Source organism: Zalophus californianus, chromosome 10 (assembly GCF_009762305.2).
Source record: "Zalophus californianus isolate mZalCal1 chromosome 10, mZalCal1.pri.v2, whole genome shotgun sequence".
NCBI classification, from domain to species: domain Eukaryota; kingdom Metazoa; phylum Chordata; class Mammalia; order Carnivora; family Otariidae; genus Zalophus; species Zalophus californianus.
Window position 1 is genome coordinate 100,315,847 of NC_045604.1, and position 25,548 is coordinate 100,341,394.

A 25,548-nucleotide genomic window follows, 5' to 3' on the forward strand; every position below is an offset into this window, starting at 1 on the left:
TCCAGAACATGGCTGAAAATATGCACCTGGACAGAGTCACGATATACTGTGTGCTGGAAAATGCAGGCGAGAAAACACGATGCGTAATGCCCTTACATTTTTTTCTGAAAAAAATATGTGTTATCTTTACATAGCTTTTTTTTTTAACAAAGAAATGTTACATAATAAAATAATAGTAGGTATCTCTGGGCAATTGTTTTGAGTGATTTCTTTGTTCCTTTTATTTTCAGATTTTTCTCAACAAATATAATTATTTGTGAAAAAAATACAAGGTTTAGAGGAAAAAAGACAACAAAATACTTTTCAAATGTTTGATAATAATCTTGAATTGTAATGGCTTACACTCCTTATACCTAAATGAATCGCAGATGGATCAAAGATTTAGAAGTAAAAAATGAGACCATAAAAGAATCGCAAGAAAATACAAGATTTCTTCTAATAATCTCGGAAAAGGCAAGACTTTTCTGAGCAACTCACAAAAACCACAAGCCATGAAAGAGAAGATTAGTAAATTTGATGGCCGCAAAGACAATGAACAAAATCAAAATACAGAGGACAAAGTGGGGGTAATTATTCATATGTGAAAAATGGTTAGTTTCCTCAAACTATAAACAGCGATAAACGGCACTTTTAAATCAATAAGAAAAATATCAACTAATCAACAGAAAAGTGGCTGGCAAAGGACCTGGAAGAACACTTTATAGATAAATATGTACTATTAACTTAGAAACACATGAAAAGGGGAGCCTGGGGGGCTCAGTCAGTTAAGCGTCTGCCTTCAGCTCAGGTCATGATCCCAGGGTCCTGGGATCGAGCCCCACATCGGGCTCCCTGCTCAGCGGGGAGTCTGCTTCTCCCTCTCCCTCTGCCCCTCCCCCTGCTTGTGTGCTCTCTCTCTCTCTTTCAAATAAATAAAAAATCTTCAAAAAAATTTAAAAAAGAAATACATGAGAAAAGAAAAACATTTAAAGAAGAAAAACCATTTTCTACCTAGGGGCAGAGAGATGAGGCAGTGAGCAAGGAAAGAGTGTGAAAGAGGTTCCCAGTTTAAGTCCGTGGAGTGCCCAGCTATATTTTATCTCCATGGGCTTTGTGAGAAACCACAATCACAAAATAAATCCCCATCCATGCAAGCTAGCTCGACTGGGTTTCTGCTCTTGCAACCAAATTACCTCTAAGACACATGTCATTAAGGATTTCTCCCCATTTCCTCTAACACTGCCCAGAATGGTCTTCTCCAGACTCCCCTGTTTCCCAGACACCTCAGCCACAGGGGACCTCTGTATCCCTCCACATCACTCTGTCACAGAATTCCCTGCTCTCCACACCAGCCTGCCCTATATGTTTTCAACAGCCCAGCCTCACATCTCCCTTCCAAAGCCTCCCACCCCCAAAGCTGGACAGAATCCCTTCCTCAGCCCTGGATTGATTCCTCTTTTGAACCATTTGTCAGATTCTGCCTTGTGTTATAGTTGTTTCGGTTGTTTTATTTCCGGAGCTAAATTTTAAGCTCCTTGATGGTAATAAGTGTATCTTAGTCATCCCAAAGGACTGAATTGTTTCCTGGATGTTTACATTATTTCGGGCTATACTTACTAGGTTCTACTACCCCTTAGTAAACAGGAGAGGAGGAAGCTACAGCAAGCCTTCAGAGCAAAGGCTCATTCTGGTCCCCTCTTTCACTGAGCACTCAATAAAAATGGCAAATACCGGTATCACTGCTCCCTGCCAGGCATTGTTCTAAGGATTTTTATATTTATTAATGCAAGCAATCATAATAAATCTCTATAAGGGAGTGAAAGTTATTCTCCATTTGTTAGTGAAGAAACTCGCTCAAGGGCACATACCTGAAGAAAAGGACCAGAATTTTTACACAGATGACCAGTCCATGAGGTCCATGCCTTCAACCACCGGCCATGAGAAAAGCCTGAAGGGAGAGGGCAGGTGGGCGGTGGGAGCTGGCATGCGCAGTTTCTGGTTGACCGACATCACATTAGAAGTGAAGGCCGTGGCTCTTTTTGGCAGTGGAGGGGAAAGGGGAAAGGAGGAATTCCACCCACAGATCGAGGATCTCTGAAGGCAGTGAGAGGCTCATGACTGGTCAATGGAAAAGCTTCACGCACATTTAGGTACTGAATGCACGTATCAGCACCCAGGAAGAGGGTTGCGTGCAGGTGCATGCTTGAGAGGTAATGAGTTCTAAGGGAGAAAACGAGACCATGCCCTGAATGCTGCCCTGTCTGACCAATTACCCCCTCCCAAGGCAGGATGGCAGGTGAGGGTCTTCATGTAAGTGCTGAATTAGTTCTGAAGTGCCTTCAGCTATAGGTATTGACCTTGCTAGGCACTGGCACTAGTCAGGGGTCCATGCACTTGGGGACAGGTTGGTACCCAATATGGATAACCCTCCACCACTCCATCCCCCCCACTCATTTATACACCATCTGAAGTTAACCCATCAGCTTGGAACCAAGGACATCAGATCTATCACACCCATATGAATTTTCCGTTGCCCCCTTTAAGGTAGCTCCTTGGGACATTACTTTGTTTCCAACGATGCTGCCATCTTACTACAAGGGCTAGTACAGAACAATGGTTGAGAGTCTGGGCTCAGGAGTTTAGATTCAAGCTCTGCCACTTACTCAAGGATATTAAGTGAGTTATTTACCCTTGATTTTCTCATCTACATAATTGGGATTGAAATAGTTCCAAATGTATGAGGTTGTCTTGTGTATTAAGTACACTCAAAACATGTAAAGTGCTTGAGACAGTGCCTGGCAGAGGGCATGCACTTGAGAAGCATTAGCTATTGTCAGTGTGCAAAGCATCTCAGAGCTCGTCCCCAGGAGGAGACTCCAAACCAACCTCTCAGCCACACTCTTCCACCATCAGTGTGGTTAAGGGGGATTTCCCAGACTGATCGCTCACTGATTCACCAGACTTGGCCCAAGGCTTTGATGAAGATGAGCCCCAATTAGGACAGTCGTAGAAGAGACCACGGAATCTGGACAATTCCAAAAGAGAAGGATTAACTAGCTGAGCAATGACAGAATTATGCAATAAAGCACTGAGTCTCCAAAGAGGAGTGCTGTGTGCTTTTGGATTTCTACAGAACTTTTTATCACTGTAAAAGCAAAATAAGAATGTTGTGGAAAAGTTAGAGTACTGAAAATTTTGAATTAACCTCTTTCATAATCCCTCCATAAGGATTCCATTGCTATTATCACGTTGTTGTGTTTCTGCCCACATTTTTTTATATTAACACGAGTCACCATCAAAACCTATCACTGGTTTTTTTGATTGAACACCATGATATTTGCATTTTACTACATTACTGAACATTTTTTGCTGACTTCCTGATAAAGATGATGGAGTCAAGCAGGCTTGGTGACTCTTCCCCAAGCTAACAAAATGAACTAAAGAGAGTATAAAAAATGACAATGGGAAAAACAGCTTCCAAAGTCCCCAGGGCCAAAGAGGTGACACAATGCCATGGCTTACACTTTGAAAAGTGGTAGCTGGTGGAAGATTCTTCTGGTGAGCATGTCTCAATGTGGCTTCTAACCCAGAAGGTGAGTTGTGCCTTAGGAGAGCATGAGGAATTCTCTCTCATAACATCCCCTAAATAGATGAGCAGTGATCTGAGGGGCTGGAAGAGGCTGCCGCAGGGGGAATCATGGAAATATCACAGGCCTGGAGAGTACAGGGGAGGCCAGAGTAGCCCCCAGAACTTTCTTTGTGACCTCTCCAGGCTATAGTTTGAATAACAACCAATTACCCATCGCCCCATCACCTGCCCTCCATCCTCCTACCCCCTACAATAAGCAGGGGTCCTCAGAATTAGAGACCAAAGAGAAATAATGATGTAAGATCCTCTTAGGGAAAAAGAAGACAAGGAGAAAGAAAGAAATGGCAAACCCTGAGGAAAATGAAACAGGAAAATAGGGAATCTAGTGTGAGCGAGGGGATTGGATAGGATGCCAAGGCAACCTCTCGAAGGGAATGAAATTTGAGTTAGTCTTGAACAGTGTGAGGGCTCCAGTCAAGCAAAGCCTTCCATTGGTGGTCATGCGATCTGATCATGCATTGACATTGGAATCACCCAGGGAGCTGGAAAACAAATGAATAAAGAACTACAACGGCAACCACCACCTGCCGTACTCGGGCTCCTCCCCAGGGTTTGGCTAGAGACCCGGGCACCAGTACATTTCTTTAACTCCCTAGGTAATTCTAAAGTACAAAGAGGACTGAGAACCACTAGTTGAGATGCACACCCCTGTATGCAAAACTATTTCATATTTCATATTATTACACTTGAGTTCTAGTAAAAGAATGACTGTTCAAATTATATAGACATTTTTTAGGTTTGTGATATTTTTAGGTTCATGTCAAAATATTTCCAGGGAAAGGATGCAACAACCTCACTTTTAAGGGGACTGCTTTGAAAGCGGGTAATTCTCTTTTGAATGTGCATGTTCACTCCTGTTTCTCAAACCTTTCACTGATGTTGGATACAGAGGCCCCTTGCCCACCAGGTACCCCTTTTATTCTTTTATGATGTAATATTCCTTCTCTCCTTTTTCGGCTCTTCCTCCTTCTTTCTGCTTTCTCTTTTTACTCTCTTTAATTCTTCCTAAAAAAGCTTCTATTCTTCTGCTGACTAGAAAATTCCAGTGACAGGACTTGTCACAGGTTCTACCGTAGATACCCTCTCACTCCCATGTCCTTCCCTAAGTCCTGGCTGGATTCATGGAAAATAATAAAGCGGAAGTCCCCGTCATCTGTTAGGTGTGGGCATAAATGCCAAATATTTAGTCATAGATTTAGTGGTGGGTTGAAGATGAAGTCCGTACATTCTCAGAGGTGGTGTATACAAAATCCCCACATGCTCGAAGGCGGGTTCATTTCATGGTGGGGATTTGTAGGCATGCACATAGACACAGCCTCCATCTTTTCCCTTCCTCCAACCCTCTCGGTGCCCCTTCCACTTAGATGACAAGAGATTTCGGGGGCAAGAATACTCAGAACCCATAACAATTGTCACTTAAGGCAGTCAGAGAAACGGATAACGGAGTCTCCAGGGAGGTTAATCTCTTTATTTATTTGTTTTTATTCTCTCTCAGGATTCTATATTTCATTTCCTCTGAGCAGTCTAAATTTAGCAGCCCTTGGTTTATTGGCTTTTTTTTTTTAATTTAAAGGCTGCTCCTCAGAGTTGCTGTAAATATCATCCTGGAGGTGAAGGGAACCTGGCTGGGACCTCTGTCATCCCACTGACCCCTGGGGATGAGGCTACTGATTGGATTGCCCAGGGGGGCAGGTCTCAGTTCTCAGTCTTCGGAAGGTATCCCATCCAATGTTGCAGCTTGGTAGAAGAGCATGGCCTTCTCATACAAAAAAGGGTGTTCTCCAGGCCCGGCAGTAGGAAGACTACTTCTCCCAACTCCAGATCCATGTGCAAGAGGATTTGGGTGACCAAGATAGCAACAGTGAATGAGAAACTGTTGGGGCTTGACATCACACATCACATCTTCTCTCACAAAAGAATACGTCAAGGTGGGAGCCTGGGTGGCTCAGTTGGTTAAGCCACTGCCTTCAGCTCAGGTCATGATCCTGGAGTCCCTGGATCAAGTCCCGCATCGGGCTCCCTGCTCGGCAGGGAGTCTGCTTCTCCCTCTGACCCTCCCCCCATCTCATGTGCTTTCTCTCTCTCTCTCAAATAAATAAATAAATAGATAATACGTCAAGGTGTTTAGAGTAGGGGAAAAAGAAGGTGCGGGACTCCAGTAAGCAAAACCTTTGTAGTCACACTCAGGAGAGGTGGATGGTTCTTTCATTTTTTCTCTTGGCTGCCTGGAAAATTTAGCTGATTATTGTCATATTACAGCTATGTGATGTAAAACATCTGTTTTCTAGGAAAGGCGCAGATAATTGAACACAGGATTTGTTTAAATTCCAAGACCCTGGAACCAAGTGTTGCCAGGGAGCTCTCCCCACCACCCAATCTAACCCTGAAGCCTAGGCCTTCTGTCACAAAACGTTGCTGGGGCGCCAGCTATGCACAGGCTGCCTGGGGAATGGGTTTTCCCAAGGTTGCCAAACACCAGACACTTGGCCTCATGGACTCAGAAGGTCTGAAAGTAGAGATGTTCATTTTTATCCAGATGTTTTGGCAGCCAAAGCAAAATTTAAAATAGCAATAAGGAATTTCTTACTTCCCCCAATCTTACATGCCTACACTGATCTTGAGCTCTTTCTTATTAAGCCAGACTTAATGGTTTTTAAACAAGAACAACACCATTTTAGGTCAGTTACATTATCAAGAGCTCATTATCAGTTAGCCGTAGGCAATGCAGAGTCCGGATTTTGCATATATATATTAATAGCAGTAATAGGTAACAACTACTGAACACTTTCTATGAGTTGGGACACAATGTTAAGTGCTTTAAATTTAGCCATCCACAGTGGATCTCTTCCTTTCACTCTGAATACCTGCACTTCTGAAATTTGAAACTCTAATGCTCTACATTATAACCTCATCTTCTTTCCGAGGTCCCCTCCCCCATCCCACTACCCTCTTTGGCTCTGTGGAGACTTCCAGTCTCAAATCCCTTGCCCCCATCTCCATCGCATCCCCGACTCCAATAAAACCCACCGCTGGGTAAAGTCCACATTCTGGGTCTCAGGTGACTGAGTCCTACTAGAGAATCTTAGACCACCCCCAGATAGATGCCACAGCAAATCTGCGATCCTGGATCCTGATTGGTCCTGCCGCTCTTCCCACTACTGTCTGCCCATCCCCCTACTGGTTAGCGCCAGATCTGACCTCAACTCTGCACAATAATTTTTCTTATTTCAAAGCTTTAACAGTCTCCTCCTTAATTCACCTCTTCCCCCTTCCCAGCTGAAACATTTTTGCCAAGTTGGAAAATCATTTTAGAAAACAGATTCCAGAGCTTCCGGCCCAACTCAATGCTCTGGGGGTACACAATCAATTTGAAGGAGTAATGATTAATTCTGGGTAACCAGGGATGGCCTGATTCATATTCCATGCCTGAGCCAGACAGAGAAAGCCCTGCCATGGGGAAATGGATGGCCCAGGTAAAGGATGAACACCAGCAGGGATGCAGACACTTTTCCAGACAGCTCGAGGGCTGCCTGTGCCCACAACATCACAGGGGGGGGCCTCATTCTAACTTGGCAGCTTGTGGCCCCCTCAGAGACATGTGGGGCCAGATGGGGCCATTCCATTCCTCAGCTACATAGGACTCTTAATATTTAGAGAAGAAAATACATGTCCCTTGGGTATTTTAGCGTCGCCCTCTTTCCTGTCCTTGGACACACAGAATACAGTAGATTCTGGTAATATATTTACAATGTAAAACTTTCTGATAGTTCCCTAAAGAATCCAAAAGAATTATCATTTCTCTGAGTCTTTGATGTTCCAGGTACCAGCTAGTTGTTCTATTTGACATCATAGTTATAACAGGGACTGTGTTAGGCTCCGGGTAGACAGTGGTGATAAAACTGACCCAGTTTTTGCCCTCATGGACTAAGAGGGGGGATACGCTTTAAACAAATAAGCTCACAAATAAAAATATAATCATAAACAGTGGAAGTGTTACAAAAGAAAAAAATAGGGTGCTATTATGGGTTGAATTGTGTCCCCCCAAAAATATGTTGAAGTGCTAGCTCCCACTAGGGCTAGTTCAAGCTCCTCAGAATGGACCTGGTTTGGAAATAAGGTCGCTGTAAATGTAATTAGCCAAGTTAAGATGAGATCATACTGGTGCAGGGTCAGCTCTTAATCCAATATGACTGGTATCCTTAGAAGAAAAGGAGAGAGACACAGAGACTAGAATGCCGTATGAAGACAGAGACACAGAGAGGGAATTTGGCCACGGGAAGGATGGAGGGAGAGATTGGAATTGTGCTACCAGCAGCCAAGGAATACCTGCGGTCAGGGGCGGCCAGAAGCTAGAAAGAGGTAAGGAAGGATCCTCCAGTAAAGGCCCCAGAGGGAGCATAGCCCTGGCAACACCTTGCTTTTGGACTTCTGGCCTTCAGAACTGTGAGATAATAAATTTCTGTTGTTTTAAGGCATCCAGGTTGGGATACTTGGTTACAGCCTCCCTAGGAAACTACTCTGGGTGCCATATAAGATAGAGTATCAGGTGAGGGCCGAATTTAGATTGGGAAGCATATCAGTTCAGCCTCTTTGTGGGTAAATGACAGAAGGAGGGGCTAACTTATGTAAAAATAAGGAATTTACACAAAAGTAGATGGGGTAGCCCAGAGAATCAAAGTAAATACTAACAAGCTAACCACAGAAGTTCAGGGATCTGAGAGCAGGAGCCAACTGGCAGACTTTTCCAGGTGCCACCCTCAAAAGAAATATGTTCCCACTATTAACTCCCTTGAATCAACCTGAGCAAAATTCAACTTACCTGCTTTGCTGGGGCCATATGACAACTCCTTGGAGGGCTGGTGGGAAGGAACTGGGCAAGCTGGACCCCTTGACACCCCGTCCCATCAGGATTGCTCACTTCCCAAAGGAAAATCAGAGAATGAGTAAGAAAGGGGCAGAGATGCTGGAAAGGAAAAGACAGATGAAGTGATTAATCAGCTGACCCTTGAAAGATGATAGGAAGTAAGCAGACAGAGACCAGAGTTCGGGGGCGGGGGTGTGTGACAGGAGTCAGGACAAGGGCAACCAGACCAGCTTGGAATCTTCAAGGAATGAACATCCAGTGGGAAACGCCTGGAAGAAAAGCATATTTAGGTGAGAAATTGCAGAGTTTAGTCTGGGGGCTCTTTGGTTTGAGAAGTCTGTAAAAAGCATAGGAAATTGTTAAATAAAGGAAGTTGAATACATGAGTTACAGTTTAGAAGGGAGGCCTGGATGGACATGTAAACTGAGGAAATATCGGTGTTTAATGAAAGTGGATGTGATCATTCAGGGGGACAGTGGAAGAGAAGAGAAGAGGTTCAGACCCTGAGGATCTCCAGCATTTAGAGCAACAGTACCCTCCAAAGAGTTTCTGATTTCACCTCCATCAGTGAACATGGTTAACCTATACTCCCAATGTGCACAGTTATTTAAAATTACGTACCTGTGGGCGCCTGGGTGGTTCAGTTGGTTGAGCGACTGCCTTCGGCTCAGGTCATGATCCTGGAGTCCCGGGATCGAGTCCCACATCGGGCTCCCTGCTCAGCGGGGAGTCGGCTTCATCCCTCTGACCCTCCCCCCTCTCGTGCTCTCTCTCTCTCATACTCTCTCTCAAATAAATAAATAAAATCTTTAAAAATAAAATTACGTACCTGTGCCACCATACTCAAATATTTTGTATGCTCTAAGACGTATACACCCACGATTTTAGAGGATGAGTTGTTGTTTTTTTAATTAAAATTGAGTCAACTGGGGCACCTGGGTGGCTCAGTCAGTTAAGCATCTGACTCTTGACTTCAACTGAGGTCATGATCTCAGGGTCGTGAGGTCAAGCCCCATGTGGGGCTCTGAACAGGGCATGGACCCTGCTTAAGATTCTCTCTCCCGGGGCACCTGGGTGGCTCAATTGGTTAAGCGACTGCCTTTGGCTCAGGTCATGATCCTGGAGTTCCAGGATCGAGTCCCGCATCAGACTCCCTGCTCAGCAGGGAGTCTGCTTCTCCCTCTGCCCCTCCCCCCTCTCATGTGCTCTCTCTCTCTCAAATAAATAAATAAAATCTTTAAAAAAAAAAGATTCTCTCTCTCTCCCTCTGCCTCTGCCCCTCCCCTCTGCTCTCTCTTAAATGATAATAAATTTTTAAAAATAAAATAAAAATTTTAAAAATTGATTCAAATAAAAATTAATATAAATGAGAAGACCACTCATTTGGAGATTGGTGTAGAAGAATATGAGCCATCCAAGGAATGGCCAGAGAGGCAGAGGAAAAACTAGAATAAGTTATCATGAAAACAATCTTTTTAAGTGTTTCAAGAAAAAAAGGTAGTGATTACCATATCAAATAGTAAGTCATCTAGTAAAATAAGAAACGGAGAAGTCTTTTGGATTTGGCAACACAGTAGACATTGATGACTCTGACAGAAGCAGTTTCCGTGGAGAGGTGAGTTTAGAAGCCATACCAGAGAGTTGAAAAATAAATGGGCCTAAACTCATCTAATTGCCCCAACCGCCCTACAAGGTGGAAACAGTTACCATCATTTACAAATGAGGAAATGAAGGCTTTCCCTGCAGGAGGAAGAGTGAAAATTTAATACCAAACCCGCTCAGATTTACAATACCCAGATCCTTCCATTAAACAAAGCGAATAGGTATAAAAATGTCATTAGGTAGAAGCAGGCCCGGGGTTAAAATGGAAACAAGTGCTCATAAACAGTGCGATGTTGGTCGCAGAGCATCCTGGAAGGGAAGAAATCAGTCCTAAGCCGAGAGCAAACTCCACACCCCTAGGGCTCCTAAGCAAAACTGCAGGTTCACCCAACCTCTAAAAGGGGATCTAAGCACTTTGAAGGTGTGTCTTAGGAGGGAGTTGGGTTCTTAAGTCAGCCTGTAAGGTAAAAACTGTGTGGAGTAAAAAAATGGCCCTCGGAAAGTGGGCTCAGCTGGAGACTCAGTAAATCCAACCAGGGAGTTTTTCCTCCTGCTGGGACAGATCCTCGCTTTTCGTATGCACACCAGATGAAGTAATTGACTTGAGCTGAGGAGCCATATTGTAGGAAAAAATATATCTTTCTAAACAACATATGAACACTCAGCCCAGCGGAGCCCGAGGACCCTGAGACAAATGGAAGGAGCAGCAGATTCTAGCTCGGGCATTCACTCATCAGGCAGATTAGCCCGTGGTATTTAAATTGTTCTCACTCTTGTTGAACTATGCTGGAGTAATAAGGATTGGACTTCACCACCCACCCACCGCCACCATAAACAACCGGAAAACTGGACACACTGTTTTCAGGCCTTGGACTATGGACCGTTTTCAGCCTCTGGGGCCACGGGTAGCACAGGACGGTGAACCCAGGGGAAGAGAAGCAAATGAGGTGCCCCTACAATTGTCCAGCTTTATCTCAAGAGCACAGGAGGAGGGACGTGTACACAATAGGGCCGCCTCTCTGAGGTGAGGAGGTAGAACTTGAAAACTGGGGAGGCTGAGGCAGCTGGAAATTCAAGGCAGGGTTCTGGAAAGCAGGGAGCTATGCAAGACCAATGCATCATAAGTCTGCACAGAGGTCCCCTTGATTCTTTGCTGAGTGCTAGGTTATGTACACATGGAGTAAACACTGCTGCAAGCAAAGGATGACGAGGGTGTGGAACCTGGACAATTCCCAGAGCTCACACAGAAGTGGGAGACACCGGAGCTCCAACCAGCCCGATGGTGAGTGTTTGCTGGGTACCCAGGGGAGACTCCAGAGACCCCCACTTTCGTGGGAGAGCTTACTATCCTTGGAGCAAAGGCTACTCGGAACCCACCCTAGCAAAGCAAAACTCAAAGGGATAAAAGTTATCCTGGGTGGCTCAGTTGGTTGAGCGACTGCCTTTGGCTCAGGTCATGATCCTGGAGTCCCTGCATCGAGTCCCGCATCGGGCTCCCTGCTTGGCGGGGAGTCTGCTTCTCCCTCTGACCCTAACCCATCTCATGTGCTCTTTCTCATGCTCTCTCAAATAAATAAATAAAATCTTTTTTAAAAAAAAGTTATCCACAAGTAACTTACCTGCTTGCCTGCCACAAGCTCAACATAAGAAAATTTAGAAGTAGTAGACATTCCAAGAAGCAGGAAAATGTACTCTCATATGATCACTCTGAAGCGTGTGTGGTTGGATTTGTGCCAGCTGCCTGGGACAGGGCATTGCTCTCCAGCATCTAAGACCCTAACTCGATGTGGGCCCTTTGCTCTGGACCGCGCTCCATCCATGGGTTCTTCCCTGACAAACGGACACTTCTTTCCACCCGCCCCCTTCTTGCTCGTCTCATGAGTTTTTGCTAAAGAAAAATCACAGAAGGTCTACATGTCCCAACTACTCACTACAATTCTATAGGAATATGACCTCTGGAAGCAGCCACAGCCTTCAACACAAAAGAATAAAAGCAAGATATATAATTCACATTGGAGAAATTAGTGTCTCCCTTTAAAGCATAATCCTGATGGTTTTACAATTTTAGTGTACTCTGTTTGGGTGCTACCTGGCATTGAGTAGCAAAAACCCAGATACTGTGAGGGTCCACAGAATAAAATACAGAACGTGTATCTTCCAAAGCTATGTAACAAATGAAATATTATGCAACAAAAGACATAACTGATGCAAGGAAAGATGAAAGAGAAAGAAGACAGCAAAGGGAGCGCCTGGGTGGCTCAGCGGGTGAAGCATCTGCCTCCCACTCAGGTTGTGATCCCAGGGTCCTGGGATCGAGCCCCACATCAAGGCTCCCTGCTCAGTGGAGAGCCTGCTTCTTCCTCTCCCTCTGCCCCTCCCCACTGCTTGTGTGCTCTCTCTCTCTCTCAAATAAATAAATAAAATCTTTTTTTTAAAAAAAGAAGACAGCAAGAGTCATATAAATATATAAATGTAGGTCTTAAATATAGGCTGACAGAAGCCAGGCCAAGTGTTGCAGTTGAGTAGGTAAGGACCGCAGAAAAGCAGAAAGACCTGGACTGTGAATTTAGTCAGGCTGAGGGTTGACCGTGCCTCTATATCCTTGGCTAATTCTGTGACTTGGGACAAGTTCCAGAACTTCCCCTACTCTGACCCCTGCCACTTTCCTGCTGTGTATCCTTGGATTAATTTCGTTAACTTCTTTGTCCTCAGTTTTCTCCTCTATAAAACGAGAATGATAATCTTTCTTACCTTGTGGGAGTGTTTTTGGGTATTACGTGGGTTAATAGTACATTTCAAGTGCTTATAACAATACCCAGAGCATGGTAATTGCTCGTTAGCCATTGCTATTGTTATTATTATTTTATTTCATTATTATTATATGGTCATTTGTCTAATGGATATATGGTAAGCTGCCTCTCTGGTGCTTAGCATAAGGAGCAAATAGAACAAAAGCATAAAGTCTCTAACAGATGGCCTAATGCAAAACAAGTGCTCAGTAAGTGATATTATTACTCGGGAAATAACAAGGGATAGTAGGATAAATTTGAATACATAAACACAAAAATGTTGAAATTATATATCACAATCTCAGTAAAATTAAGAGACAAATGAGAAGTTTGGCAACATAGTCTTAATAAAAAAAAAAGAGTCCATACAAAATTATAGAAAAGTTATGGGTTCAGAGGAAGTAAAGAAATAATTCATAGAAAGATACATAAATGGCTAATAAATATTTAAAGTATTGCTCAAGCTCATTAAGATTCAGAGAAATGTAAATTAGGCAACAATGAGGCCGTAAAACAGTATTTCTGGAAAGCCATCTGGCAAAATGTATCAGTAACTGTTAAAGATGTCCAGGCTCTTAGAGCCAATAATGCCTCTTCTAGGGATGTATTCTTAGGAAATGACCAGAAAAGTGGACAAAGACTTATTACGGAAATGTACTTGCGGTATGATTTATAGCAGGTGTGTTCAGATGAAGAGATTGTAAGTCGACTGTTTTTGTTTTTCGTAACCTTAATATTCCTAGAGTATTACTTTAGCAATAAACACATACTGGAGGAAAGATGGCTTTGACACGAAGACATAATAAGACCTTCCAATTGCTTTTAACCAGTAATTGCTGCTTCTCAGGCTCTCAAGATGCTTTAATGTTTCATGGTAGTTGCAGGTGTCGGGAAAGGTTCATTTGTCTTCGGAGCTTCCAGAAGAAGGCTGGTGTTGGTTGTGTGCAGACATGTGGTCTCATTGATGGCCAGCTTGCCACGAAGCTTTGTAAGTAATACAAGTCCATCTACGGTGGAGGCCGTCACCCTGTCTCCAAGCAGGAACAGAGAGCTTGAGAACTCTCTAGCATCACGTTCTCAGCTGAACTGGGTCAACCAGCTAGGATGGAGTCCAGAGCCACAAGAAGTGGCTGGCGGTGTGTCCTTGAAAGAGAAACTTGTCGGCAGCCTGCCACATCATCATTCCCTACCATTGGCAAGCTTGCATTTTTGAGAGACTGAAGAAATGTCAGAAAACTGAGAGCCTTTGCTTTTTTTGGTAAGGGATTTTTTTTTTTTTTTTTTTTTTTTTTTTAAGAGCCATGGTGTTTAGAATAGTCACAGCCTGGAGACACTGCGCTATCCCTAAAAGTTCCTGAAGGCATCGCTTTTAACTACTTTATTTTTGGAACCTCTTGCCAAGTCATATTTTGGAACAAAGGCTCTAGTTAAGAGAGCTAATGGCACTTGCTTCTTCCACTGCACTTTCAAGCGTGCAGAAAAAAGAAAAACCCAATTCGTTCAATCGAGCCTCAGACGCTACAGTTGAGACCCAGAATCAGAGCAGGAAGAAGCCAGAAAGGTCTGATGTGGATGCCTTGGTGCAGATGTAAACCAGCCTGGCTTCCCTGTGAGCCAGACTCGGGGTGGCGGAGAGGGAGATATTTTTCCATCCTTAATCCATCCTGGCCACACAGGCCGCTCTGATGCGGCAAACACATCCGGCCCCATTGAGCAGAGAAGCTGTGAATGCTTCTCCAGGACCCTGCTTTCTGTGTCTTTCACAGGGAGAGTCTTTGGAGAGAGGGAAAAAAATCGCCTTAATGCTCTCAGCCAGGGGCTTTCGCCCAGCCAGAAGCAATTACTTTGTCTTCTCTGACCCTCTGTCCTTTGTCACACTCAGTATTCCGTAGGTGATCCTCATTGATCCAGTCCTGGGACTGCGGGGGATGTCGCTGATACCCCCAACCCCTGAAAAAACATCTGCAGCCTGCTGAGAGGACTATTGGCAGGTGCGGGGCTGGGGGGGTGCGGGGGATAATCGATGGTGCAGCTGGGGGAGGTGAGGCACCTTCGACGTCCTGCCAGGTGAAGGGAAATGGTTCCTCTACTCCTGACCTCCTGCCTAGATCCTCCCTGGGACCCCCAACATTCCTCAGAACTCACTTTCTCGGTAGTTTGATAAGGCACCAAGCCAACTGCCAACTCCACTCCTCTTGCTCTCCTTCCTCGCTAACTTTTTGGGTTTTTTCATAGCATCTAGAGTTCTAGTCATTCTTCCCAGCCTTCAGCCCTCCCCCTCTGGCTTCATTGGCTCTCCTACCCAGCCTGACCCTCCTGGGTAAGCCCTTCACGATGTTGTTGCTGCGCGTGCCTCCCTCCCCGTGATCCCACCACCCCTGCCCGGAAATCCTCAGGTCGGGATCTCTCCACCTGCCCATTTTTTTAAAATCTTCTTCCAAAATGGCCAAGTGTGACTGAAAAAGATTACATGAATTTCCAGGTCCTAAGACCACAAATTTATAGATGGCTTCTGACACCCTTGCCAGTCCCTCATCAGGCCCTCACTCACCATTCTCATTGGCTTTTACTCATCTTCATTGCCTCCATAATTGTTCCATGAAAACCTACCTGCCCCACCCTCCTCTGGTTCTTCACAGGTGAGTTTTCCCCAACTTCCCGGGGTAAACAGAAGGCACAACCCTGGAAGTCCCTTGACTTCACTTCCTTCCCTCCTTTCTGTCTCCGTGAGAGACACCTACCCTTCTCTCCTACCTTTGAGAAACGTGTGTCTCACATCCTCCAAGGCACTGTCCTCTCTGCATGCTGGGGGTCTCAGCCTTGCCCCCCTGTTCCTCACCTTGCTCTCTTGTTAACCCACATCAACTTTAACTACATCTCCCAAATGCCTCCACTCGCTACCGACATGTTCAGGTCTCCCCACTTTCTTCCTTCTCCAGCTCTGACCATTTTGCTGAAACTTAGGACACTAACCACCAGTGAGTGGACTATTCCCAAATTCTCACACAAGGGTCTATGAGGCATCTAACACTGTCGACCATTCTTAGGTCTCAAAGCCCTTCCTGGCATCCCCCTTACCTCTCCGACAATGGTCTTCCTGGTCTTCTTGTCCAGTTCCGCCGTCTCTACCTTCCCCCAGACTTTGTTCTTCCCCAGGGCTGTACCTTTGCTGTCTTTATCCTTTTGTTTTCCATGCCTCCCTGGGTGACCTCATCAACTACTTTGCCTCCAAAAATCCCCTGTCTGTTGATGATGCCCAAATGCATGCCCCCACCATCCTCATTCTTCTTGATCTCTCCCTTGGTCTCTTCCTTGATCTCTCCGGGTCTGCGGGACCCAGAAATTCCACACTTCCCAGCTAGACCCATCTTCTTTTTCTGTGCCTGATTTCAGTTAATAGCACCATCCACCAAGCCCCCCAAGCTGGTAACCTCAGAGTCATTCTTGACCATCCCTTCCAAACTTCTCCCTGCTCCACAGTAGGGCATTTTCAGGACCTGGTCTCTCAGTCTTTCAGGCTTTACCACCTTCTTCCACCTAGCAAATTCCTACTCCTCCATCTAAACTCAACAAATGTCAGTGACCTCATGCAAACTTCTACCCTCTTTCCCGCAGTTAGTTGCATGTTCCTCTATGCTCACACGTTTTGTGCTCTTCCTGCTGTGGCACTTAAATCTTGCCAGTCTACCCAGTCTGTATGTGGCTGTCTTCCTCTTCTAGGCTCAGGGCTTCTGGAAGGCAAGGACAATTTCTCGCTTCCATTTTTGTATAAATAGTATCTAGCACAGAGTCTCCCCCTAGTGCGTGCAGTCGATATCTGCTGTCAGAAGAGGGATTCCTGACCGCCATCTTGGATCCCACTGATCACACCATGGGAGGTTGTGCTGCATGGAGTTGGAGAGCCAGGCTGTGGGGATGGGCAGCCTTGAGTTTGACTCTCAGTTCCCATACTTTCCAGCTACATGACTTTGGGCAAGTTATGCAAGCTCTCTAAGCTTTGGGAATGTATGGATATAATCACCCTAACTTTCCCACAGCCAACAGTGACTGCGAGAATTCAATGAAGTGATGCCATGTAAAGTACACAGTAGAGTGCTTGGCCCAGAATAAGAACTTTATAAATGTTAGACATTGTTACTAATAATATGAGGGCTCCTCTGTAGGCAAGTAGAGTAAAACCATAATCTTTTAAAAACCCTTGGGAATCAGAAGCACTGAGGCAAGTTTGAATTAATAAGTTTCTGATGAATTTGTTTTTTCATAGGAGATTTAAAAAATGCATGATATTTCATGTTTGACTATAATAGCAAACTTCAATGTAAATTTTATATGTCCAGCAATATAAGAAACAAGTCTTCATGCCTATTTAAAATGAGAAATCCAACAGGGAAAATATAAAGATATCTCTATTGAGTATTCACGCTTGAAAAAATTTTAGAAAGAACTCCAGCAGTTTTCTTGATGGATAAGGATTCCTTTGCCATTTTCAGAGGACCTACAGGCAAAAGAACATGTCATATCACTTTCTTCTCTAAACCTCTTAAAACATTGACAGATCCACATTTGCACAGAAGTGCCCACAATGCATCATATTGAATTATTAACTTTTTCTCCCAAAGATCACTAATATCTACTTCCCACTGGACCAAAATTTAAGAATACAACTAGGCTTCCAGGAAAACAAAACAAAACAAAACAAAACAAAAACACAACAGCTTATCAGTTTATACGACACTGCATGAATAATTAATTTGCCAGGTTTTGATAGATTTCATTCACAAATATTTCCTGGTTTGCTGAGAAGTGTTAATGCAAGCTGTATTTTTAGGCAAAGCCTGGAAGGATACTGTGGATCTGCCTTGGCCCCGAAAAAGTGATCAGAAGTCAACAGAACAAACAACGGATGCTTTAGGGCTGGGTTATTTTTCTATTCAGTTATAATAGAATAATCAATTATGTTCAATTGAGCTGTATAAAAAGAGCATTAGATGGTGTTATGGACTAAATTGTGTCCCCCTCAGAATTCATATAAACCCGGAGTACCTCAGAATGTGATTATAGTTGAAGACAAGGTCTTCAAATAGGTATAATTCAGTTGAAATTAGGTCATTGGGGTGGGGCCTAATCCAACACGCCTGGGGTCCTTATAAGGAAAGATGAGACAACCATAGTGATTCAAAGGGACACCTGCACACCAATGTTTATAGCAGCAATATCCACAATAGTGAAAATATGGGAAGAGCCCGGATATCCATTGACAGATGAATGGATAAAGAAGGTATGGTGTGTGTGTGTGTATACACACACACACACACACACACACACACACACACACACAATGGAATATTACACAGCCATCACAAAGAATGAAATCTTGCCATTTGCAATGATGTGGATGGAACTAGAGGGTGTTATGCTGAGTGAAATAAGTCAGTCAGAGAAAGACAAATACCATATGATTTCACTCATATGTGGAATTTAAGAAACAAAACAGATGAACACAGGGGAAGGGAAGGAAAAATAAGACGAAAACAGAGTGAGAGGCAAAGCATAAGACTCTTAACTCTAGGCAACAAACTGAGGGTTGCTGGGGGGGGCGGTAGGAGCTGGGGTAACTGGGTGATGGACATTAAGGAGGGCACGTGATGTAATGAGCACTGGGTGTTATATGCAACTGATGAGTCACTGAATTCTACCTTGAATGTAATAATACACTATATGTTAATTAAATTAAATTTAAATAAAAAATTAAAACAAAAAAGGAGGAAGAGATGAAGACATTGACTCACATAGCAGGAAGGACACGGGCGAAGACAAGCCAAGGAGAGAGACCTCAGAAGGAACCAACCCTGCCAATACCTTGATCTGACTTCTGGCCTCCAGAACTGTGAGAAAACTGATTTATCTTCCTTAAGCCACCCCATCTGTGGTCATTTGTTATGGAAGCCCAAGTAAACTAGTATGGGGGTTTATCAGAAATCCTATCTTTATTATCATTGTCAGTCCCCACACCCTTGTTGCCTCGCACAATCTTAATCATTGCACCTTCTGTGGGCACAGGTACATGGGTTCTTCCCACAGTCTCCTCTGGCCCCCTCACCTGTCCCCGCCTGGTGGCCATGGGTGGGATTTATGTCACCTCTGGTCTGACACTTCTGCAGTGAGACTGTATGCTTTCCCACAGCCATTATCAGGCATCTCTTCTTGACCAGAAAGTCTCCGGGGCTAAGACCACACCCTGCCAATCACATCTTCCTTCTCTCTGCAGAATATATTGGCTTGAGACTCCCCTGACTGTCACCAGCATGGCCACCGAGGGGTTGGCACTTGACTCTGTGGTACCCTTCTGTCTGGGGCTCATTGCCCTCCCTGGAAAGCATCTGTCACTTCCTCTCTTGGCCTCCAAAGCCACAGGCTGTTATTAACTCTAGTGCTGCTCTGGGCCAAAACAAACAAACAAACAAACACTCTGAGCGTCTTCTGTTGAATTACAAGCCCTAACGCACCTCTTATTCATTCTTTTAGCTAACTATTGTCTTCAAATATTTGTCTGGTAGAAGATAAACTTCCCAGGCTGCTCTGGAGAGCAACATTAGGATCTGTGCAGAGCAACTACACGAAGGCAGTTTGTTTCTTCCAGAAAAGGGCAAGGTTGTTAGCAGTTACAGCGAACGGTGGAATGATATCTTGCAGAGGAGTGACCTTCCTGTTCTTAAAAGTCGATAAGCAGAGGTAGAGTGGTTGTTTCTCCTCCTCCGCTTTCTCTCCTAACTCTTCGTTCTCATATTCCTCCCTGTGCCTTATGCTGGGAGCAGTACCACCACCGCCTGTCCAAGTAGGTGTCCGTGGCTCACCCTTACTTACCTCCTCCCCTTCTGCGCCGCACCCCTGGGTGGTTAGACCTCCAGGTTTCTTCATCTCATCTCCACCTCCTCTTCCCGGGTGCCCACAGTTCCTCACCGGAGAAAGATGTCTTCCTCCTCACTGGAGCCCCTACCCATTTAATTCCCACCCTGCACTGTACCCAGGGTATAGTGTTGATCTCTTTAGCGCTTAGCTGTCAGCTGCACATCCACATTCTACGCTCCATCTTTGATGCTCCGGGCCGGGCTCTGCAAACCACGTTACCTGCTGGTCCCAGTTAGGTTCTGCATGAAGCCATGGGCCTTCCCTTCCCCTGTGTCAACTTCCCCCAAGCAGTGGCATCACACCTGTGATATAGTGATTTGTAATAAGAAATACATATTTGGTCTTTGTCCCTGTTTCTGACACAGAGCTCCTAAAATGCTTGGAATTTCCTATTATGAGAACGATAAAGGAGTCTCTTTTTGTCCCAATGAGGTTACTTTTGGACTGAGCCTAACAATGGGCCTGGTCCGCAGGAGAGCCAACCCTGTGATTAGAGGGTTGGAACTTTCGGTCCCACCCCCAACCTCCAGGGAGGGAGAAGGGCTGGAGGTTGAATCAGTCATCGATGGCCAATGATCTAATCAATCACGCCTATGCAATGAGGCCTCCATTAAAAAAAAAAAAAAAAAGCACAGGGTTTGGAGAGCTTCCTGGTTGGTGACTTGATGAACACATGGAGATGCAGGGAGGGTGGCATTCTCAGAAAAAGCATGAGATCTGTTCCCTTCCCCCATGCCTTGCCCTAGGCATCTCTTCCATCTGGCTTTTCCTGAGTTCTATCTTTTCACAATAAACTGCTAATCCAGAAAGCAAATTATGTCTCCCAGTTATATGGGCCACTCTAGCAAATTAAAGGAACTGAAGGGAGAGGTCTTTGGAATCTCCAATCTATACCTGGTCAGAAGCCCATATGACAACCTGGATGGCAACTGGCATCTAAAGTGTGGGGGGCAGTCTTGTGGGACTGAGCCCTGAACACGTGGGATCAGATGCTATCTCTAGTGTCAGACTGAGCTGAATTATGGAACACCCAGAGCACCATGATCTTGCTCTGTGCCCCACCGTGTTTTTGCTCTGTGCCCCATTGTTCTTGCTCTGTGCCCCCGCCGTGTTCTTGCTCTGTGCCCACGCCGTGTTCTTGCTCTGTGTCCCACTGTGTTCTTGCTCTGTGCCCCCACCGTATTCTTGCTCTGTGCCCCTGCCATGTTCTTGCTTTGTGCCCCCACCACGTTCTTGCTCTGTGCCTCACCGTGTTTTTGCTCTGTGCCCCATTGTGTTCTTGCTCTGTGCCCCACCATGTTCTTGCTCTGTGCACCCACCATGTTCTTGCTCTGCGCTTTGCCGTGTTCTTGCTCTGTGTCACACTGTGTTCTTGCTCTGTGCCCCATTGTGTTCTTGCTTTGTGCACCCACCGTGTTCTTGCTCTGTGCCCCACCATGTTCTTGCTCTGTGCTCCACCGTGTTCTTGCTCTGTACCCTACTGTGTTCTTACAGCTCAGCTTGAGCATCTCCTCCTCTAGGAAGTTTTGCTGACACTGGTCTCTTATTTATTGCACAGTTGGATAAAATGTCCCTCCTTTACACTCCCAGCATCCTCTGTTTCTTCTATTATAGTGCTTAATGCACCACTTTGAAATTTTTGGCTAATGTTTCTGTATCTCCCACTGGGGAGCTCAGACTCTGTCTTCACTCCCTACCTCCCTTGTCTGTGAGTTTCTTCTTCATAATATGTGCTTGAGAAGTATTTCCATAAAGAAGGGAGGGAGGAAGGGAAGGTGAGAGAAAGAAATCTTGTGTCCTGAGGTGACTTTCTATACACTCAGTACACATTTCTGACCACGAAATGTGCTGTGGAATTTATTCTCTTCTGGAATAGAGGTATGGTTAGAAGTAAAGTCTTTTGCGGGGGGTGCTAGTCTGGAGCTGAGTAGCTTTTCACTTCTCTGGCTGAGATAGATGGGATTGGCTATTTCTTTTGGCTCTGGCACTCGGCTCCTGACCCAGGCACAGCTCTGCAAAGTGGGGACAATGTAAGCAGTTTCTAAAGAGCAGACGCTAACCCAAATGCGAGCAGGTGCTGGACGTAGAAGCCAAGGCAAGATGTTACTGTGTCTGGTGATGTGCTACAGCAGCAGGATTCCTGCTCCGAGTGAGTATAGTGCTCCTGGTGAGAAGGAACATGATCCTGGGGTCCAGGAAGCCAATCCAGCCTGAGACAAAAGGAGCGAAGTTTGGAGAGGCTCCAGCAAGGACACATCCAGCTCCCCTCGTGTCATAGTTGCCTCCTCGCCACACCGTCACAAGGAAAGAGTTAACGTTTCCAATGCAGGGGTTCTAGCAATTATAATTTCCACTTGGCCCTCCTGTCCACTTGCCTCTGGCTTCCCTTGGATTAAAAAAAAAAAATCACTTGAGCTCTTTTTCATCTGTTCCAAGTAACACTCGGAAGAAGGACTTTTTCTCTCCGTGATGTATGGGTGCGTGTGTGTGCGTGTGCCCATGCGTGCATGCGGAATGCCTCCCAAACAACCTGCAGGTGGTCCGAATTGCCAAGATGCTCAGCGTTTGTGAAGCAGCTAACAAGAAGCCAGAGAAGGACGAGGAAAATACTTCCAAGATTTTGTGGCCTGAGCAGGCCACCCCAGGGGGAGGACAGGGGGCCCCAGAGATGAGAAGGGGGTTGCCCAAAGCCACTCAGTGGGTTTGCTGCTCAGTGGCCAACCACAGGACAGGGACCCTGAACTTCAGACTCTAGGTCCCAGGTCTTTGCCTCACAAGGTGACACACCTCTCTTTGATTCAGAGAAACGGAGTTTATTCCAATCCCTGCAGCTCCTGTGGGCGGGCTCAATATCTCTTTACCTGGTAAATTATTTATATTGAAATGTATTCCTGGGAGGCCACAGTGAAGCCACAGAAGCTGGGACCATCATTTAATTTATCACTGCCTGGATTCCCAACTGCTGCTGGTTCTGCCATGCCAAATTTTTTAATGCCACATTTCCAGTTCCAGTTAGACTCTCTGCCTCAGCCGAGGGAACAGCTCTTGCAGAACGTTGGCAGGGGGCGTGGCTGGGGAGACTTGTAAGGCCCACAAGGGAGCACAGTCACCTCAGTGGACCCGCAAGGCCCTGCCCCAGCCTCCGGTCTGGTCCCCCTCTGACCTGCTCAATACGTAAATTGTGAGTTTCAGAGTCAGACCCCCCTGACGCAGAGTGAACGCGACCTGGTCCCCACACTGTGCTGGGGGCTTCGCAGAGGTGACCTCACCTCACCTCCACAAGCCAGCAGGGTGAGTGCTCCCCTGGTCAGCAGGTGCGAGAAGGCTCTGATGGGGAGACCACCCCCCGCCGGATTCTCAGGCGCCTGTCTGATTCAGAAGCCCCTACCTCATGGTTAAGATTCGGGCTGTTCCTTGGGCCAGTCACCTCACCTCCTGGGCTTCAGGTTCTTTGTCAGTGAGCCGCGGGACCGGGTACGGCTGTCACGGAGGAAATGTCACAAAAGGCGATGTTGACCTCCTTCACAAAACGTGCATTGAGGATTGCCTGAAAAAGAAGCCATAGGCCCTTCGTATCTGGAGCCCAGAGCAGCAGGTTCCCAGTTCCCCATTCTGTTGTTCCTTTGCCAAGTCATTCAACCCCTCTGAGCCTCAGTTTCTGTATCTACCAAATGGGGACAATGATCCCCATGTTCCGTTACCTGCACAAGATTGAGAGTTGGTGGTGTCATCGGAAGCTGAACCAGTCTGGTTCTTACTACGTGATAATGGTGATGATGAAGAGGGACCAAGGATCCCACAGCTCTCAGCGTGAACTCTGCAGTCCCTGTGGATGCCCCAGCTCCTAACTGCAATGTCTGCCACAGTCCCCTGGTGTCCTCAGCCACAGCTGCACAAGTCATCTGAGGAAGCACAAACCCCCACCGCGCCTTCCCATTGGCCTGAATCAGCCATTTTCCCACACCCTTTACACTGAATCAAGAATATATAAGTTTGGGAAGTGAAGTTGTTCTGTGCTTGGCCAAGAAGGCTCTCATCTCCTCCCATCATGACCTCTATGATCGCCTGTTCATCCTCCACGGCCCACTTCCAATGTTGCTTGCTTTTAAACACTTCCCGAGCCTTCCTCAGGCCCTGCTTCTCCCCTGTGCTCCATTGCACAGAGCCAACACCTCAGGGAGCAGCCAAGAACCGGCCCAGGAAAGGCTGTCATGCCAGTGGGCCCAGAAAGTGGGTCATCCCTCCCGGGCATAGATCAACATGCTGGGCTTGCCTCTTCAGCCTTCCTCATCATGCAAGGCCAACCCCCAAGACCTCATGTGGGACAAGGAAAGGGGGTTTACAGGCATTCTTTGTGACCATCAACCAAATCTCTCTTTGTTGCCCTGACACAGATAAGATTTGTCCTCTCAAACTTTGCACCAACCAAGGCCCCATCTTGGCTATAGACTGATGACCAGTTCTCTTCAGATGACAGCAAATGGCACCCTGTCGGATTTCACCCATGCGAAACCAGGAGCATTGCAGGAGACCCACAGAGGAGAATTTCAGGTACAAGAGGCGGCCAGTGGCATTGCTGAGGAGAAATGAGGGTCTTGCCTGGCTCTCTAGGGACACTTCCCTGACTGGTGACCCCACATCAAATGAGTCATAACTTAGCCCAGGGGTACTCAGCTCTATTTGCATGTGAGAACCACCTGGAGGGTCTAAAAATAACAACAATGACAGCCAACCAAAACCAGACCCCTGGGTGGGACCCCCACCCATTGGTTTTTAACATTGTTTTAAGTTCTCTGGTGATTCTGATGCACAGCGAGGTTGATACTCGCCAGCATTGGAGTTCCTTTCTCGTCTCCCTGAGCTTGAGGCAGGAGTACAACAAAGATTTTTCCCACAGCTGCAAGACAGAGAGGGTCAGCATGCATCCCAGGTGTCTGTAGCCGGTCAAAGAGTGGGTTGGGTTAGCTCTTTCTGCGGGAGTACACACTGCAAAACCAGGCAGTTCAGTGGGAAAGTGTTTTCCCTGAAAATCCAACACCGAGAAATTGAAAGAGTGCTAAAGCAGAGATGGAACATCCAGACCCTAGACCCACTGACAACTTTCCCCCATTGTGAAGACAGGGATGACTGACACCCATCCTGCCTGTCTCTCGGGGCGTTTATGACTCCTGAATGAGGGTGCAGATAGTGAAACACATCACAACTTACGAGGCTTTGGACAAGGATGAATTACTAGCTGGATTAAAGTTGTCACTGCTCTGCTGGTTCGGGAGGCATAAAATACATTCACCATAACAAACAGTTGTGAGAGGAAATTCCTCTAGTTAGACTAATTTTCACCTAGAAATTCGGGTAGGTAAGCATCTATGAACCCAGCCTACAGGCCCATTTAAATCCTTCCAGCTCAGCCCTTTGCAAAGTGAACCACACCAATATGACTCTTTACACCAACTTCCAGCAGCCAGTCTTCAGGGCAAGTGAGCTCTCTGCCTTAACTGAGCCCAATCTGAACCAAGAAGGCAGATGTGATACATTGGTGATGCGACAAGTTTTCTACCAACGTTGGCTTGAGCAGAGAGTCTCCATCTTACCCATCTTATTTGGCTCCGTCAAGAGCCAAGTTTGGAGGAAAAGCAGGTGCAGAGGCTGAGTCAGAGAAACGCAAGGCTTAGAACTCAGAGCAGGGTTGGCAGGAGATGAACCATCACCCCACAAGGCCAACTCCAACTGACGGGTCAGGGGACTCTGTCTTGGGC